The sequence below is a fragment of the Hemitrygon akajei genome, chromosome 19 (assembly GCF_048418815.1).
Source record: "Hemitrygon akajei chromosome 19, sHemAka1.3, whole genome shotgun sequence".
NCBI lineage: Eukaryota > Metazoa > Chordata > Chondrichthyes > Myliobatiformes > Dasyatidae > Hemitrygon > Hemitrygon akajei.
The window spans coordinates 60,339,354-60,358,291 of NC_133142.1; the positions used below are offsets into that span (position 1 = coordinate 60,339,354).

The 18,938-nt window shown below is 42.9% G+C and overlaps 1 protein-coding gene across 8 annotated transcripts in view; it reads left to right on the top strand.

The window, feature by feature from the left end:
* cacna2d2a (calcium channel, voltage-dependent, alpha 2/delta subunit 2a) overlaps positions 1-18,938 on the top strand; it is a 904,752-nt gene that overhangs the window by 627,170 nt on the left and 258,644 nt on the right. The window lies entirely within an intron of this gene.

Below are 18,938 nucleotides of genomic sequence, written 5' to 3' on the forward strand. Positions count from 1 at the left end.
TGGCACAGCAGCAGAAAACGCAAGCAGTTTCAAACCCTTTGGTGTGCACATCACACACAATCTCTCATGGTGCCAGAACACAATCTGCACAGTTGGGGAAGTTCACCAACACCTCTGCTTTCTTAGAAGGCTGAAGAGAGCTGCACTTTGCACATCCATATGCATGTCATTCTGCAGAGAGCATCCCAAGCTTCATCACTGCTTGGAATGGAAACAACACTACAGTGACAGGAAGCCTCTACAATAGGTAGCCAGAGCTGCCCAACGTATCACTGCCACTTGCTATTAAGGACATATATACAGAAAGGTGCTGGAAAAGGGCCAGTAACATCCCACACAATCTGCTTATCGAATACTGGTCTCACTGCCATCAGTGGGGAGGATACGTGGCATCCATGACAGGACCATCAGTCTCAAAAACAGTTACTTACCCCAAGTAGCAAGGCTGATCAACACCTCCACCCAATAACTCCACCACTACTTTACTATTTCCTATCAGTCTCTTTATGTAAATCCTAGTGACACTTTACGGACATACAATCAATCTATGTGTATATAACGCCCTCACTGAGGCTCATACACCAACGTGGTTTGTTAGCCGACTCTGCCCACAGTCAAGTGACTCAGCGGTGAGAAGGACATCTTTCATAAGCAATTTACGTCCAGTGTCGGTATGATTTGTGGTTCAACCAATCAGGAAGACTGTGATGTTTCAATTAAAAAAACCTAGATTTGAGCAGATGCTGTGTGAATACTGCCCATACACAATTGTTGGTTGGCAAGAAATAACAAATTGTACACCAGCATAAAGTTATAAAGGAAATATACTTAACAATTTTCAATGTTATCAAACAGCTAACAGAGAAAGAAAAAGAAAGATAAAAGGACCCATTACAGTTAAACCAGTCTAAATGTGCACATAAACATTGGAGCTCATTTCTGTAGCAGTTGGGTGTATCACTTTACTCATGGTGCTGAGTTCTCCTCACCAACCACAGATAGAACTTCTCTTCTTGGATTCCTCATTGCATTTGGGTCTCCCCTTCAGATAGGATCCTCCAGGTGTCTTCCCTGGTGCTCTTCTCTCCGCACCTCCCACGAAGAGACCCCAAACCAGACTACTGTCCTTCGGCAAACTCTTCCCGTCCAGCTCTTGAGAATGTTCCATGCTATCTCACTCCTGATTGGCTGCCACACCATTCCCAAGTTGGGCAAAATGGTGAATCTGTGGAATGTTCTGCCACAGACTGTGGTGGAGGCCAAGTCCCCATGGAGGCATGAGTTCCCTGTTTGGTCAGGGATCAAGGATATGATGAGAGGGCATGTGTATGGAATTGAATGGGATCCAGGATCTGCCATGATGAAATGGCGGATTGAACTTCATGGGCTGAATAGCCTCATTCTGCTGCTATGAGTTATGGTCTTATGGTCTTATGGTCTCATGGACACCATGGCTCTTTATCTTTAGCTGAAGCCAAAGCACTCTTCCAAGCAGGACACACTGCTTTGAAAGAAAACTGCATTGTAGTAGGAATCTTAACCAGGGCATTACATATATAAGCTATTGATGTATTTGTATTTATTGTGTATTTTTATCATTATTAGGTTCTTTATCTTTTGTGGGTTTTTTGTGCTGCATTGGATCCAGAGTAACAATTATTTTGTTTTCCTTCCACTCAGGAAATGACATTAAACAATCTTGAGCTTGAGCTAAGAGAGGTAGTAACAGGGGACAAAGAAATGGCAGATGAACTGAATAAGTATTTTGCATCAGTCTTTACAGTGAAAGACACCACACCAGCAAGATGCCAAAAATTCAAGCGTGTCAGTGAGCAGGAGTGAGTGTAGTTGCTATTACAAAGGAGAAGGTGCTTGGGAAGCTGAGCTGTCTGGTTCGATAAGTCATCTGTTCCATATGGACAACATCCCAGTGTTTAGAAAGGGGTAACTGAAGAGTTTGTATAGGCATTAGAATGATCACTAGATTCTGGAATGGTTTTGGAGGACTAGAAAACTGAGAATGTTGCTCTACACTTTAAGAAAGGAAAGAAGCAGAAAAGAGGACATTCTATGTCCATTAGCCTGACTTCAGTTGGGAAGATGTTGGAGTGCACTGTTAAGGATAAGAGTTCAGGTACTGGGAGGCACGTGATGAAATTGGCCAAATTCAGCATGGTTTCCTTAAAGGGAAATCTATTGGAATTATTTGAGGAATAGTCAGTGAATGTTTACTTGAATTTTCAGAAGGTCTTGGACAAGGTGCTAACAAACACGAGGAAATCTGCAGATGCTGGAAAGTCAAGCAACACACACAAAATGCTGGTGGAACACAGCAGGCCAGGCAGCATCTGTGGGGAGAAGCACTGTCGACATTTCGGGCTGAGACCCTTCGTTAGGACTCACGACGAAGGATTGCGGCCTGAAACATTGACAGTGATTCTCCCTATAAATGCTGCCTAGCCTGCTGCGTTCCGCCAGCATTTTGTGTGTGGTGCTACACATGAAGCTGCTTAACAAGGTACAAGCCCATGTTATTACTGGAAAGACACTAGCTTGGATAGAAGATTAGCTGACTAATAGGAGGAAAGTGTGGGAATAAAGGGAGCCTTATCTGGTTGGCTGCCAGTCACAAGTAGTGTTATACCATAGGCTATAAGACATAGGAGCAGAATTAGGCCACTACGGTTGAGTCTGTAATGAGGAAGTCAAATTCAATGTTGAAATATAAAAAACAAGTATGTAATACTGAGGTTTAATAAGGCAATATTTAGACCACATTTGAAGTATTGTGAGCACTTTTGGCCCCAAATCTAAGAAACAATGTGTTAGCATTGGAAAGGATCCAGACGAGTTCCAATTTGGGGAGAATGATAGGGAAATTTCATAGTAATCTTCATGATCAGCAGCCCAAAATCCAAAATCCCAAAGTGTACAGAAAACAAAGTTTTGTCATCCAGTGTTATTGAAGTATGTAGGCAGTATTACAACCCTGAGATTTGTCTTCTCCACAGACAGCCATAAAACAAAGACAACCATGGAACACATTCAAAGAAAAAAAAATCAACCCCCCCCTCCCAGCACAAAAAACAAATTATGCAAATGGAAACAAGAAAGAACAAGTGAAAACACAGAATATGAAATACGAAATCAAAGGAGGCCATAATAAGTTCAGCTCAGTGTTCATTATTTGCAAGCTGCCCTGATTCAAAGTTGCCCAAACTAGCAAAATTGCAAAAGAGAAAGGAGTGACTAGGAACCACAACCCAATCCACAAACTGCAGACCCAGAACTTTAATGGCATTCTCCAACAGCATTAAGGGAGAGAGAGGCTGTTTGAAAGCAGGGGCCTTCCATCGGGAGCAGCAAGTAAGAGATATCGCACGCAGACATCTTCCACTTGCAGCAGTGGCACCTCGTCAAAGTCCTTTTAAAAATCCAAATAAACAACATCCACTGACTCTCCTTTGGCTATCCTGCCTGTTATTTCCTCGAAGCATTCTAACAGATTTGTTGGGCAAGATTTCCTCTTTGGAAGACCTTGCTGACTTTGGCCTCTTTTATCATGTGCCCCTAAGTCCTCTGAAACCTCATTTTTAGTAATAGACTCCAGCATTTTTCCAACCACTGAAGTCAGCAAACTGGCCTATAATTTCCTATCTTCAGCCTTCCTCCCTTCTTGAAAAGTGGAGTGACATTTGCAATTTTCCACTCCTCAAGAACCATCCCAGAATCTAGTGATTCTCGAAAGATCATTACCCTAGTGCCTCCACAATCACTTCAGCCACCTCTTTCAGAATCCTGGGGTGTAGTCCATATGGTCCAGGTGACTTATATACCTTCAGACTTTTCAAATACCCAAGCACCTTTTCCTTAGTAATAGCAACGTCACTCACTTCTGCCCCTGACACTCTCACGTTTCTGACATTCTGCTGTTGTCTTCACAGTGAAGACTGATGGAAAAGTTCATCCACAATTTCTTTGTTCCACATTACTACCTCTCCAGCATAATTTTCCAGTGGTCTGATTTCCACTCTTGCCTCTCTTTTACTTTTTTTACATCTGAAAAATAGTTTCCTCTTTGATATTGTTGGCTAACTCAGCTTCATATTTATTTTCCCCTCCTTATGGCGTTCTTCTATTGGTTTTTAAAAACTTTACAATTCTCTAACTTACCACTAATTTTTGCTGTATTACATGTCCCCCTATTTCCTTTATGTTGGCTTTGAAAATAGGACGTAGAAGTCTATAACACATTACAGGCCCTTCGGACCACAATGTTGTGCGGAACATGTAACCTAATCTAGAAACTGCCTAGAATTTCCCTAGAGCATAGCCCTCCATTTTCTAAGCGCCATGTACCTATTTAAGAATCTCTTGAAAGACCCTATTGTATCTGCCACTACCACTGTCGCTAACAGTGCATTTCATGCACCCACTACTCCCTGTGTGTAAAACTTACCTCTGACATCCCCCTTGTACCTTCTTCCAAGCACCTTAAAACTATGCCCCTTCATGTTAGCCATTTCAGCCCTGGCAAAAAGCCTCTGGCTATCCACACGATCAATGACCTACCTTGTCAGCTACAATCGCATCATCCTGTCTTTAGAATACTTCTTCTGTGCCTTCTGAGTTTCTCCCAGAATCACAAGTCATTGTTGTTCTGCCATCATCCCTGCTGGTGTCCCCTCCCAGTCAACTTTGGCCAGCACCTGTCTCCTGCCTCTGTAATTCCCTTTACTCTACTGTAATATACATCCAATTTTAGCTTCAAACTGCAGGGTGTGTTCTATCATATTATGATCACTGACTCCTAAGGGTTCCTTTACCTTAAACTTCTTAATCAAATCTGGGTCATTACATAACACCCAATCCAGAATTGTCTTTCCCCTATTGGGTTCAACCACAAACTTGTCTGAAAAGTCATTGCATAGGCTTTCTACAAACTCCCTCTCTTGGGGTCTAGCACCAGCTGGATTTCCCCAATCTACCTACATATTGAAATCGCCATGATTATCACAACATTGCCTTTTTTACATCCCTTTTCTATCTTCCATTGTAATTTGTGGCTCACATCCTGGCTACTGTTCAGAGTCTGTAAATAACTCCCATTAGGATCTTTTTACCCTTTTAGTTTCTTAACTCTACCCACAATGATTCTACGTCTTCCAATCCTATTATGTTACTTCTTTCTCAAGATCTGATTTAATTTTTTACCATTAGAGCCACCCCACCACCTCTGCCTATCTGCATGTCCTTTCAACATCATGTGTATCCTTGAATGTTTGTCTCCCAACTATGATCTTCTTTCTGCCACGATTCAGTGATGCCTACAATGTCATACCTGTCTATCCCTAAGTGCGCTACCAGATCATCTACCTTATTCTGTATACTGAGTGCATTTAGATATAACATCTTCATCGCCCCTATTGATTTTGGCCCCCTGTTACACTTTAACTGATCCCACTGACTGCAGTTTTGCACTATCATCTGCTCATCCTTCATCACCGTCACACTACACACTGCATCTCCTTGTTGCCCTATCACTCCGGTTCCCAAACCCTGCCAAATTAGTTTAAACCCTCCCCAACAGCTCTAACAAACTTGCCCACAAGGAAATCGGTCTTCCTTGGGTTCGGGGTAACCTATCCTGTTTGTACAGGTCATACTTTTCCCAGAAGAGATCTCAAAGATCCAGTAATCTGAAACCCTGCCCCTTCCAACAATTCTCCAGCTACACATTCACCTGCCTAATCTTCCTGTTTTACCCTCACTGGCACGTGGCACAGGCAGCAATCCAGAGATTACTACCCTGCAGGTTCTGTTTCTCAGCCTTCTGCCAATCTCCTTATATTCTGTCTTCAGGACCTCCTTCTTTTTCCTACTTATGCCATTGGTACCAATATATACCGTGACTTCTGGCTGGTCACACTCCCCCTTTAGGATACCGTGGACCTGATCCTGGCACCTGGGAGGCAACATACCTTCCAAGTATCTCTTTTCATGTCCACAGCATCTGCTTTCTACTCCTCTAATATGGAATCCCCTATCACTACTGCACTCCTCTTCTCCTCCTTTCCCTTCTGAGCCGCAGAGACTGGTCACTGTGGCTTCCCCCTAGTAGGTCATCACCTCTCTTCCCCCTAACAGTATCCAAAGTGATGTACTTATTATTGAGGGGACCAGCCGTAGGAGTACTGCACTGGCTGCCTATTCCCTTTCCCTCGCCTGATAGGCACCCAGGGATATGCCTTCTGCAACTTAGGGGTACCTACCTCCCTGTAGCTCCTATCCATCACCTCCTCAGTCTCCCGTATGAGCCAAAGGTCATCAAGCTGTAGCTCCAGTTCCTTAATGCAGTCTCTAAAGAGCTGCAACTTGGTGGACTTCATGCGGATTTAGTTATCAGGGAGACTGGAGGTCCCCTGGAGTTCCCACATCTCACTCAAAGGACATACCACTACCTCCAGATCATTTCTCACTGCACCAGCTATGTACCATCACAAAAAAAAACTTCCCAGAAACTTTCTTATTTACTTACTTAGAACCTCCACTGGTGCTTGCCCAAGCCTGTTCTCAACTAAGTCTGCTGAGCCAAAGCAGGACCACTCTAACAACACTCTACTCACGCAATGGCCATTCCAACAATCCCATTGGATTCTTCCCGTACTGTCTAGATTAATACCATAATATCTGGGATTAGTCCTGTACTGTCTGCATTAATACCATACTGTCTGGGATTAGTCCCGTACTGTCTGGGATTAGTCTCGTACTGTCTGGATTAGTCCCATACTGTCTGCATTAATACCGTACTGTCTGGGATTAGTTCCGTACTGTCTCGAATTAGTTCCGTACTGTCTCGGATTAGTCCCGTACTGTCTGGGATTAGTCCCGTACTGTCTCGGATTAGTCTCGTACTGTCTTGGATTAGTCCCGTACTGTCTTGGATTAGTCTCGTACTGTCTGGGATTAGTCCCATACTGTCAGCATTAATACCGTACTGTCTGGGATTAGTCCCGTACTGTCTCGGATTAGTCCTGTACTGTCTGGATTAATACCATACTGTCTGGAAGTGTCCCTTACTGTCTATGATTAGTCCTGTAGCATCCCGGATTAGTAGCATACTGTACAGGATTAGTTCCGTACTGTCCAGGATTATTTCTGTATGGTCCTGGACTAGTACTGTACTGTCCCGTACCCGGATTTGTCCTGTACTGTCCTGGATTAGTACTATACACTCTGGGATTAGTTCTAGACTATGATGGATTATTACTATTCTATCCAGATTAGTCCTGCTTTCCCTGTCACTGATTACTCCTGTGGTCACTGTCTGCTCTCCTCATGTTTATTGTCCTGTGCTATTTGTGCCTGATTCACCATGACATTGACTGAACCTTTCCAACCTTGTCGTACTCTCCTGACTAGTCCCTTCATGAATGTTATAGATTGCATTCATCATGTGTTGATTCTACTAGATGACCTTTGCACTGATTGTGTGTTGTCCTTGTTCACCCAGTCTAATTTAGATCTGTGCTGCCACGCCCTAATTACTTGTTTTGACTGTCCCAGATTAGTCATATGTCATTTGTTAGATTCCTCCACATGATGACTATCCCTGATTACTCCAGTGTTTATTATTTTGAATTAATCCCATTTTTATTATCCCTTACTTCTTCCACTAATTATCCCTCCCGATTAATCCTCATTTATTACCCAATGTTGAGTGTCCCTGAGTGATTGCTGAGTCTAATTGAGGGAAACTCTAAGGGGATGTCAGAGTTAAGTTTCTTTTACACAGAGAGAGGTGGGTGTGTGGTAGCCTTTCCAGGGATGGAGGTAGAAAAAAATACATTAGGGATATTACAGAATATCTTAGATTGGCACATGGATGATAGAGAAATGAGGGTTATGCAGGAGAGAAGGGTTAGATTGGTCTTGGAGTAGGTTAGAAGGTCAGCACAACATAGACTATGACTGTGCTGTCGTGTTCTATTTCCCATGTTTCATCAGTCCTGTGTTGATTAGTCATTACCTCTGTCCCAATTTAACTCTTTGCTGATCAAGGCTGTGCTGGTTTCCCCAAATTTGTCCTGTGCTTAGATTCATTGATTACTCCTGTGTTTATTATCCCTGATTAGCCCACCCTGTCACTCCTGATTCCTCATTAGTCCCTTATTTATTGTTGCTGATTAGTCCCACACTGACCCCCCCCCCCCCCCCATTAGCTGTATGCTGCATTTACAGTGCCTGATTAATCCTGCATTTGCAGTGCATGATTAACTCTGCATTTACAGTGCATGGATAACCCCGCATTTAGAGTGCCTGGTTAACCCTGCGTTTAGAGTGCCTGGTTAATCCCACACAGCCTCTCCCTTAGAGTATATTCTGCATTAGTTCAATGCTGTCCCTCAAATTAGATTCCTCTGCCCAGATTCCCTTGTTCCTGAATAGCCCCATGCTAACTCTTCCTGATTCACCCCATTTAGACAAGCCATGACTTTCCCTGATTAATCTCTAGCTGACTCTCCCTATCAGCTCATTATGAAATGTTCCTTATCATTTTTGAATGGTCCTCTACTGCTCATCCTTAATCGAATCAGAATCAGAATCAGGGCCAGGTTTATTATCACTGACATGTATCATGAAATTTGTCATTTTGGGGAAGCAGAATAGTGCAATGCATAAACTATACTATAAATTACAGTAAGAAGTACATAAAAAGTATGCAAAGAGAGCAACAACAGTGAGATAGTGTTCATGGATTGATTCATTGTCCATTCAGAAATCTGATGGCAGAGGGGAAATAGTTGTTCCTAAAACATTGAGTGTGTGCCTTCAGGCTCCTGTACCTCACCTCTGATGGTAGTATTGAGAAGAGGGCTTGTGTTGGGTGGTGAAGGTCCTTCAGGATAGTTGCTGCCTTTTTGAAGCATCATCCATAGAACATTACAGCACAGAAACAGGCCTTTTGGCCCTTCTTGGCTGTGCCAAACCATTTTTCTGCCTAGTCCCACTGACCTGCACCTGGGCCATATCCCTCCATACCCCTCTCATCCATGTACCTGTCCAAGTTTTTCTTAAATGTCAAAAGTGAGCCTGCATTCACCACTTCATCTGGCAGCTCATTCCACACTCCCACCACTCTCTGCGTGAAGAAGCCCTCCCAATGTTCCCTTTAAACTTTTCCCCATTCATCCTTAACCCATGACCTCTGGTTTTTTCTCCCCTGGCCTCAGTGGAAAAAGCCTGCTTGCAATCACTCTATCTATACCCATCATAATTTTATACACCTCTATCAAATCACCCCTCATTCTCCTACGCTCCAGGGAATAAAGTCCTAACCTATTCAACCTTTTTCTGTAACTCAGTTTCTCAAGTCCCTGTAACATCCTTGTAAACCTTCTCTGCACTCTTTCAACCTTATTAATATCCTTCCTGTAATTAGGTGACCAAACCTGCACACAATACTCCAAATTCAGTCTCACCAATGTCTTATACAACCTCACCATTACATTTCAACTCTTATACTCTAATACTTTGATTTATAAAGGCCAATGTACCAAAAGCTCTCTTTACAACCCTATCTACTTGTGACGCCACTTTTAGGGAATTATGTACCTGTACTCCCAGATCCCTCTGTTCTACTGCACTCCTCAGTGTCCTACCATTTACCTTGTATGTTCTACCTTGGTTTGACCTTCCGAAGTGCAATACCTCACACTTGTCCACATTAAACTCCATCTGCCATTTTACAGCCCATTCCTCCAACTGGTCCAAATCCCTCTGCAAGCTTTGAAAACCTTCCTCACTATCCACTACACCAGAAAATTTGCTGATCCAATTTGCTACATTATCATCCAGATCATTGATATAGATGACAAATAACAATGGACCCAGCACTGATCCCTGTGGCACACCACTTGTCATAGGCCTCCACTCAGAGTAGCAATCTTCCACTACCACTCTCTGGCTTCTTCCATTTAGCCAATGTCTAATCCAATTTACTACCTCTCCATGTATACCTAGCGACTGAATCTTCCTAACTAACATTCCATGCTGGACCTTGTCAAAGACCTTACTGAAGTCCATGTAGACAACATCCACTGCCTTCCCTTCATCCACTTTCCTGGTAACTTCCTCGAAAAACTCTAATAGATTGGTTAAACATGACCTACCACGCACAAAGCCATGCTGACTGTTTCTAATAAGTCCCTGTCTATCCAAATACTTGTAGATCCTATCTCTTAGTATTCCTTCCAATAATTTACCTACTACCAATGTCAAACTTACCGGCCTGTAATTTCCCAGCTTACTTTTTGAGCCTTTTTTAAACAATGAAACTACATGAGCTATCCTCCAATCCTCCAGCACCTGACCCGTGGATATCGACATTTTAAATATTTCTGCCAGGGCCCCTGCAATTTCAACACTAGTCTCCTTCAAGGTCCGAGGGAATACCCTGTCAGGTCCTGGGGATTTATCTACTCTGATTTGCCTCAAGACAGCAAGCACCTCCTCCTCTTTAATCTGTATAAGTACCATGACCTCCCTACTTGTTTGCCTTGTTTCCATAGACTCCATTCCAGTTTCCTTAGTAAATACAGATGCAAAAAACCCATTTAATATCTCTCCCAACAACACATACAAAATGCGGGTGGAACGCAGCAGGCCAGGCAGCATCTATAGGGAGAAGCGATGTCGACGTTTCGGGCCGAGACCCTTCATCAGGACTAACCGAAAGGAAAGATAGTAAGAGATTTATCATTTCGCATTTCACCCTCCCTCCTCTACTTTCAAATCTCTTACTATCTTTCCACTCGGTTAGTCCTGACGAAGGGTCTCGGCCCAAAACGTCGACAACACTTCTCCCTATAGATGCTGCCTGGCCTGCTGCATGCCACCAGCATTTTGTGTGTGTTGTTTGAATTTCCAGCATCTGCAGATTTCCTCGTGTTTGCTCGTTAATATCTCTCCCATTTCTTTTGGTTCCATACATAGCCGACCACTCTGATCTTCAAGAGGACCAATTTTATCCCTTACTATCCTTTTGCTCTTAACATACCTGTAGAAGCTCTTAGGATTATCCTTCACCCTGACGGCCAAAGCAACCTCATGTCTTCTTTTCGCCCTCCTGATTTCTTAAGTATTTTCTTACTCTTTTTATACTCCTCAAGCATCTTATGTCCTCCCTGTTGCCTATACATGTTATACATCTCTCTCTTCTTCTTTATCAGAGTTCCAATATCCCTCGAGAACCAAGGTTCCTTATTCTTTTTCACTTTGCCTTTAACCCTGACCGGAACATACAAACTCTGCACTCTCAAAATTTCTCCTTTGAAGGCCTCCCATTTACCAATCACATCTTTGCCAGAGAACAACCTGTCCCAATCTACGCTTTTTAGATCCTTTCTCATTTCTTCAAATTTGGCCTTTTTCCAGTTTAGAACTTCAACCCAAGAACCAGATCTATCTTTCTCCATGATCAAGATGAAACTAATGACGTTATGATCACTGGAACCAAAGTGTTCCCCTACACACACTTCCGTCACCTGCCCTAACTCATTTCCTAATAGGAGATCTAATATTGCATCCTCCCTAGTTGGTACATCTATATACTGATTTAGAAAACTTTCCTGAACACATTTTACAAACTCTAACCCATCTAGACCTTTAACAGTATGGGAGTCCCAATCAATATGTGGAAAATTAAAATCCCCTACAATCACAACTTTCTGTCTCCTGCAGTTGTCTGCTATCTCTCTGCAGATTTGCTCCTCCAATTCTCGCTGACTATTGGGTGGTCTATAATACAACCCTATTAATGTGGTCATACCTTTCCTGTTTCTCAGCTCCACCCATATGGCCTCAGTAGACAAGCCCTCTAATCTGTCCTGCCGAAGCACTGCTGTAGTATTTTCCCCGACTAGCAAAGGCAACCCCCCACCCTTCATCCCTCTGCCTCTATCACGTCTGGAACATCAGAACCCTGGAACATTGAGCTGCCAGTCCTGTCCCTCCTGTAGCCAAGTTTCAGTAATGGCTATGGTGTCCTAATTCCACATCTCAATCCAGGCCCTCAGCTCTTCTGCCTTTCCCACAATACTCCTCGCATTGAAATATACACACCTCAGAAGATTATTACCACCACACACAACCTTACTATTTGTGACTTTGCATGAACTACTAACATCATTTATTTTCACTCCCGTTCCACTATCTACTCTAGCACTCTGCAAATCTAGTTTAAACCCTCCCCAATAACACTAGCAAACCTCCCTGCAAGTATATTGGTCCCCTTGTAGTTCAGATGTAACCCGTCTCTCTTGTACAGGTCCCATCTGCCCCAGAAGAGGTCCCAATGATCTAGAAATCTGAAACCCTGCCCCCTACACCAGTTTCTCAGCCATGTGTTCATCTGCCAGAGCATCCTGCTCTTACCCTCACTGGCACGTGGCACGGGCAGCAATCCGGAGATTACTACCCTCGAGGTCCTGTTTTTCAACTTCCTACCAAGCTCTCTGTACTCACTCTTCAGGACCTCCTGACTCTTTCTACCTATGTCATTGGTACCGATGTGTACCACAACATCTGGCTGATCACCCTCCCACTTCAGAATGTTGTGCACGCAATCAGAGACATCCCTGACCCTGGCACCCAGGAGGCAACAAACCATCCAGGAGTCTCTGTCACAACCACAGAATCTCCTATCTGTACCCCTGATTATGGAGTCCCCTATCACTACCGCTCTCCTCTTATTCCTCCCTCCCTTCTGCACTGCAGAACCAGACTCAGTGCCAGAGATCCAGCTGCCGCAGCTTGTCCCAGGTAAGCCATCCCCTCCAACAGTATCCAAATCGGTATACCTGTTTTGGAGGGGAATGGCCACAGGGGAACCCTGCACTACCTGCCCTTTCCTCTTCCCTTGCCTGACAGTAACCCAATTACCTGTGTCCTGGTCCGTAGGTGTAACTACCTCCCAGAAGCTACTATCTATAAACTGCTCAGCCTCCCAAATGATCCGGAGGTCATCCAGCTCCTGCCCCAATTCCCTAACGCGGTCTGTTAGGAGCTGCAGCTGGATGCACTTCTTGCAGGTGTCGTTGTCAGGGACACCGGAGGCCTCCCTGACTTCAAACATCCTGCAGGAGGAGCATTCCAACATCCTGCCTGGCATTTTCTCTAGTCTGAACAAAAAAAAGAAGAAAACAGAAATTTACCGGAACCTACCCTCACCTCTGCCTGTTTCTCACCGAAGCCTGATTAAGCCAAGGCCATCCCACTCCAACTCAGTCCACTCCAACGATGGCCACTGTATATGGTGGTCTTACTTTTAAACCTCGGTGCACTACGACACACGCCTGCGCAGTCTAGCCTCTTTTCCCCGATCAGTAAAAGAAAAGAAAAACGACCTTCCCTCCGCGATGCTTCAGTCTTCCACTCTCAGCCTCTTGCTTCGATTGAAAAGCAAGAGAAAAGGATATCCTTTGAAGATATCCTCGATGGTGCGGAGAGTAGTGGCCATAAAGGAGCTGCAATGCTCTGCAACATTGTCCAGTCCTCTGCATTGGCACCTGCACACCAAACAGTGATGCAACCTGTCAGAATGCTCTCCAATGTATAGCTGCAGAAATTTGTTAGAGTCTTTGGAGACATATCAAATCTTCTCAACCTCACAATGAAATATAGTCACCATCACTCAAACCTCAATAACGAGGTCTCCTTCTTGAAAGTTCTAGGCAGCTCCACTGCCTCTGACACACACTCCTAGCTGTAGATCTTGAGAGCTGCCTGGTGCAAGGCCTTCCTAGTGTTTCAGGTAAGTCTCCATATTAGTCCTGTTTGCTTCTACTGGATGACAAAGTTAGGAATCAAAAGGTTGAACATGGTGTGACTAGTGTCCTAAACTGCATATTCTTCAATGCAAGAAGTATCATAGGAAAAGTGGATTATAGTACTGAAGAGGTGGTAGCTGGTTTACAAACAGAGGCAATATGTAGTGAGGAGAGGCAACTTTTCAGTCTACAGGATGAGTTGTAATGTAAAAGGCAGACAAGATCAAAAAGGGTAAATACAGGGCTGAAGGTGTTATATTTGAATGCACGCACTAGATAGAATAAGGTAGATGAACTTGTACCACAGTTGCAGATTGGCAGGTATGATGTAGGCATCGCTAAATCATGGCTGAAAAAAAAATATAGCTGGGAGCTTAATATCCCAGGAAACACATTGTATCAAAAGGACAGGCAGGAAGGCAAAGGGGGTGGCAATACTCTGTTGGTAAAAATGAAATCAGATCATTAGAAGGAGGTGACATAGGGTTGGAAAGTGTTGAATAGTTGTGGGTAGAGCTAAGGAACTGCAAGGCTAAAAAGACCCTGATGGGATTTGTATACAGATTCCCCAAACTGTAGTAGAAATGTGGTCTACAAATTACAATGGGAGATAGAAAATGCATGTCAAAAGGGCAATGTTACAATATTTATGGGGGATTTCAATATGCAAGTAGATTGGGAAAATCAGATTGGTGCTGGATTCCTGATGGGTAATTTCCAGAGTGCCAACAAAGATGGCTTTTTAGTTGTGGTTGAGCCTATTTGAGCCCATTTGGGGATAAACTATTCTAGACTGGCTGTTATGCAATGAACCAGAATTGATCAGAGAACTTAAAGTAAAGGAACCCTTAGGGGAAAGTGATCATAATAGAATCAAATTTACCCTTAAATTAGAGAAGGAGAAGCTAAAGTCAGATGTATCAGTATTACAGTGGAGTAAAGGGAATTACAGAGGCATGAGAAAGAAGTTAGCCAGAATTGATTGGAAAAGAACACTGGCAGGAATTATCGCAGAACAGCAATTTCAGGAAGCAATTCAGAAGGCACAGTTCTGTGTACAGTTCTGCTCACCGAATTATAGGAAAGATTGTGTACAGTTCTGGTCACCGAATTATAGGAAAGATGCCAACAAAATAGAGAGAATACAGAGGAGATTTACTAGAATGTTACCTGGGTTTCAGCACCTAAGTTACAGAGAAAGGTTGAACAAGTTCTTTATTCTTTGGAGCGTAGAAGATTGAGGGGGGACTTGATAGAGGTATTTAAAATTATGAGGGGAATAGATAGAGTTGATGTAGATAGGCTTTTTCCCTTGAGAGTAGGGGAGATTCAAACAAGAGGACATGAGTTGAGAGTTAAGGGGCAAAAGTTTAGGGGTAACACGAGGGGGAACTTCTTTACTCAGAGAGTGGTAGCTGTGTGGAACGAGCTTCCAGTAGAAGTGGTAAAGGCAGGTTCGATATTGTCGTTTAGTGTAAAATTGGATAGGTATATGGACAGGAAAGGAATGGAGGGTTATGGGCTGAGTGCAGGTAGGTGGGACTAGGTGAGAGTAAGCATTCGGCATGGACTAGAAGGGCTGAGATGGCCTGTTTCTGTGCTGTAATTGTTATATGGTTATAAAAAGGTGGCATGCAAATGTTTGGGCACCCCTGGTCAAAATTTCAGTTATTGTGAATAGTTAAGTGAGTAGAAGATGAACTGATCTCCAAAAGTCATAAAGTTAAAGATGAAACATTCTTTTCAACATTTTAAGCAAGATTAGTGTATTATTTTTGTTTTGTACAATTTTAGAGAGAAAATAAGGAAAGGAGTACCATGCAAAAGTTCGGGCACCTCAAGAGATTTGAGCTCTCAGATAACTTTTACCAAGGTCTCAGACCTTAATTAGCTTGTTAGGGCTATGGCTTGTTCACAGTCATCGTTAGAAAAGGCCAGGTGATGCAAATTTCAAAACTTTATAAATACCCTGAGTCCTCAAACCTTGTCCCAACAATCAGCAGCCATGGGCTCCTCTAAGCAGCTGCCTAGCACTCTGAAGATGAAAATAAATGATGGCCACAAAGCAGGAGAAGGCTATAAGAAGATAGCAAAAGTGTTTCCAAGTAGCTGTTTCCTCAGTTCGTAATGTAATTAAGAAATGGCAGTTAACAGGAATGGTGGAGATCAAGTTGAGGTCTGGAAGACCAAGAAAACTTCCCGAGAGAACTGCTTGTAGGATTGCTAAGAAGATTTAGCAGACTCTGGAGTGGTGGTGCACTGTTCTACTGTGCAGCGACACCTGCATGAATATGACCTTCATGGAAAAGTCATCAGAAGAAAACTTTTCCTGCATCGTCACCACAAAATTCAGCATCAGAAGTTTGCAAAGGAATATCTAAACAAGCCTGGTGCATTTTGGAAACAAGTCCTGTGGACTGATGAAGTTAAAATAGAACTTCTTGGCCGCAATGAACAAAGGTATGTTTGGAGAAAAAAGGGTGCAGAATTTCATGAAAAGAACACCTCAACAACTGTTAAGCACTGGGGTGAATCAATCATGCTTTGGGCTTGTGTTGTAGCCAGTGGCATGGGGAACATTTCACTGGTAGTGGGAAGAATTAATTCAAATAAATACCAGCAGATTCTGGAAGCAAACATCACACTGTCTGTAAAAAAGCTGAAGATGAAAAGAGGAAAACTTCTACAACAGGATAATGATCCTAAACACACCTCAAAATCCACAATGGACTTCCTCAAGAGGCACAAGCTGAAGGTTTTGCCATGGCCCTCACAGTCCTCTGACCTAAAAATCATCAAAAATCTGTGGATAGACCTCAAAAGAGCAGTGCATGCAAGACGGCCCAAGAATCTCAAAGAACTAGAAGTCTTTTGCAAGGAAGAATGGGTGAAAATCCCCCAAACAAGAATTGTAAGACTCTTAGCTGGCTGCAGAAAGCATTTACAAGCTGTGATACTTGCCAAAGGGGGTGTTACTAAGTACTGACCATGCAGGGTGCCCAAACTTCGACTTCGGGCCCTTTTCCTTTTTTGTTATTTTGAAACTGTAAAAGATGGAAATAAAAAAGTAATCTTGCTTAAAATATTAAAGAAATGTGTCATCTTTAACTTTATTCCTTTTGGAAATCAGGTCATCTTTTACTCGCTTAGCTATTCACAGTAACAGAAATATTGACCAGGGGCGCCCAAACTTTTGCATGCCACTGTACATCCTAAAAAGGAAGGAATATACTTAAGGCAAGATGACACAACCATGGCCAACAAGAGAAGTCAAAGCCAACATATAAGCCAAAGAAAGGGCATATAATTGACCAAAAGTTACTGAAAAGTTAGAGGTTTGGAAAGCTTTTAAAAACCAACAGAAGGCAGCTAAAAAAAAGTCCTAAGAAGGTAAAGATGGAATAAGAAAGTAAACTAGCCAATAATATTAAAGAGGATACCAAAAGTTTCTTCATAAAGTGTAAAAGAGAGGCAAGCGTGGATATCAGACCACTGGAAAGCGATGTTGGAGAGATAGTTTTGAAGAGCAACAAAATGGCAGATGAACTGAATAAATATTTTGCATCAGTCTTCTCTGTGGAAGACACTAGCTGCATGTTGGAAGTTCCAGGTGTCAAGGGTCATGAAGTATGTGTACCATAACTAGAAAGAAGGTTCATGGGAAACTGAAAAGTCTGAAGGTAGAGAAGTCACCTGAATAAGATAGTGTACACCCCAGTGTTCTGAAAGAGATGGTTTAGTGATTAGTAAGAATCACTAGGTTCTGGAAGAATGGGAAATTGCAAATGTCACTCCATTCTTCAAGAAGGGAGAGAGGCAGAAGAAAGGAAACTATAAGCCAGTTTGTCTGACCTCCATGGTTGGGAAGATGTTGGAGTCGATTATTAAGGATGAAGTCTCAGAGTACTTGGAGGCACATGATAAAATAGGTTGTAAACAGCATGGTTTCCTTGAGGGAAAATCTTCTCTGACAAATCTGTTGGAATTCTTTGAAGGAATAACAAGCAGGATAGACAAATGAGAATCGATGGATGTGGTGTACAATGGATGTGGTGTACAATGGATGTTGTGTACTTGGCTTTGCAGAAAGCTTTGGACAAGGTGCCACATACGAGGCTGTTTTATAAGCTACATGATATTGCAGGAAAGATTCTAGCATAGAATCTAGTGGCTGATTGGCAGGAGGCAGATAGGGAATAAAGGGAGCCTTTTCTGGTTGGCTGCCGGTGAATAGTGGTGTTCCACAGGAGTCTCTGTTGGGTCTGATTTTTTTAGTGTTATTCATCAGTGATTTGGATGATGGAATTGATGGCATTGTGGCCAAGTTTGCAGGTGGTATGAAGATAGGTGAGGGGCAGGTATTTTTGAGGAAGTAAACAGGCTACAGAAGGACTTGAACAGATCAGGAAAATGGGCAAAGAAATGGCAGACGGAATACAGTGTTGGGAAGTATATGGTCATGCACTTTGGTAGGAGAAATGGAAGTGTTGACTATTTTCTAATTGGAGAGAAAATACAAAAACTGGGGTGCAAAGGGACTTGGTTAATTTCCAGGTTGAATCTGTGGTGAAGAAGGCAAATGCAATGTTAGCATTCATTTTCAAGAGGACTAGAATATAAAAGCAAGGATGTAATGTTGAGACTTTTTATAAAGTACTGGCAAGGCCTCACTTGGATAATTGTGAGCAGTTTTGGGTCCCATATCCAAGAAAGGATATGCTGAAACTGGAGAGGGTTCAAATAAGGTTCACAAAAATGACTCCAGGACTGAATTGCTTGTCATTTGAAGAGTGTTTGATGGCTCTTAGCCATCTAGAATTCAGAAGAATGAGGGGTGACCTCATTGAATCCTATTGAATGGTAAAAGGCCTTGATAGAGTGGATGTGAAGAGGATGCTTCCTCTGGTGGGAGAATCTAAGACCAGAGGACAATACTGTGGAGGAATGATTACCATATTGAGGGACTTGTATGTATTTTCTGACTTACCAATAAAATTAGCTTCTGTTTGTTGGTAAAGGTCAGAATTATTCATTACAGGTGGTATCATCAAAGGGCATAGAGGCCTAGTGACAACATTATTTCAGATGCTGTGACCTCCTTGCTGTTAT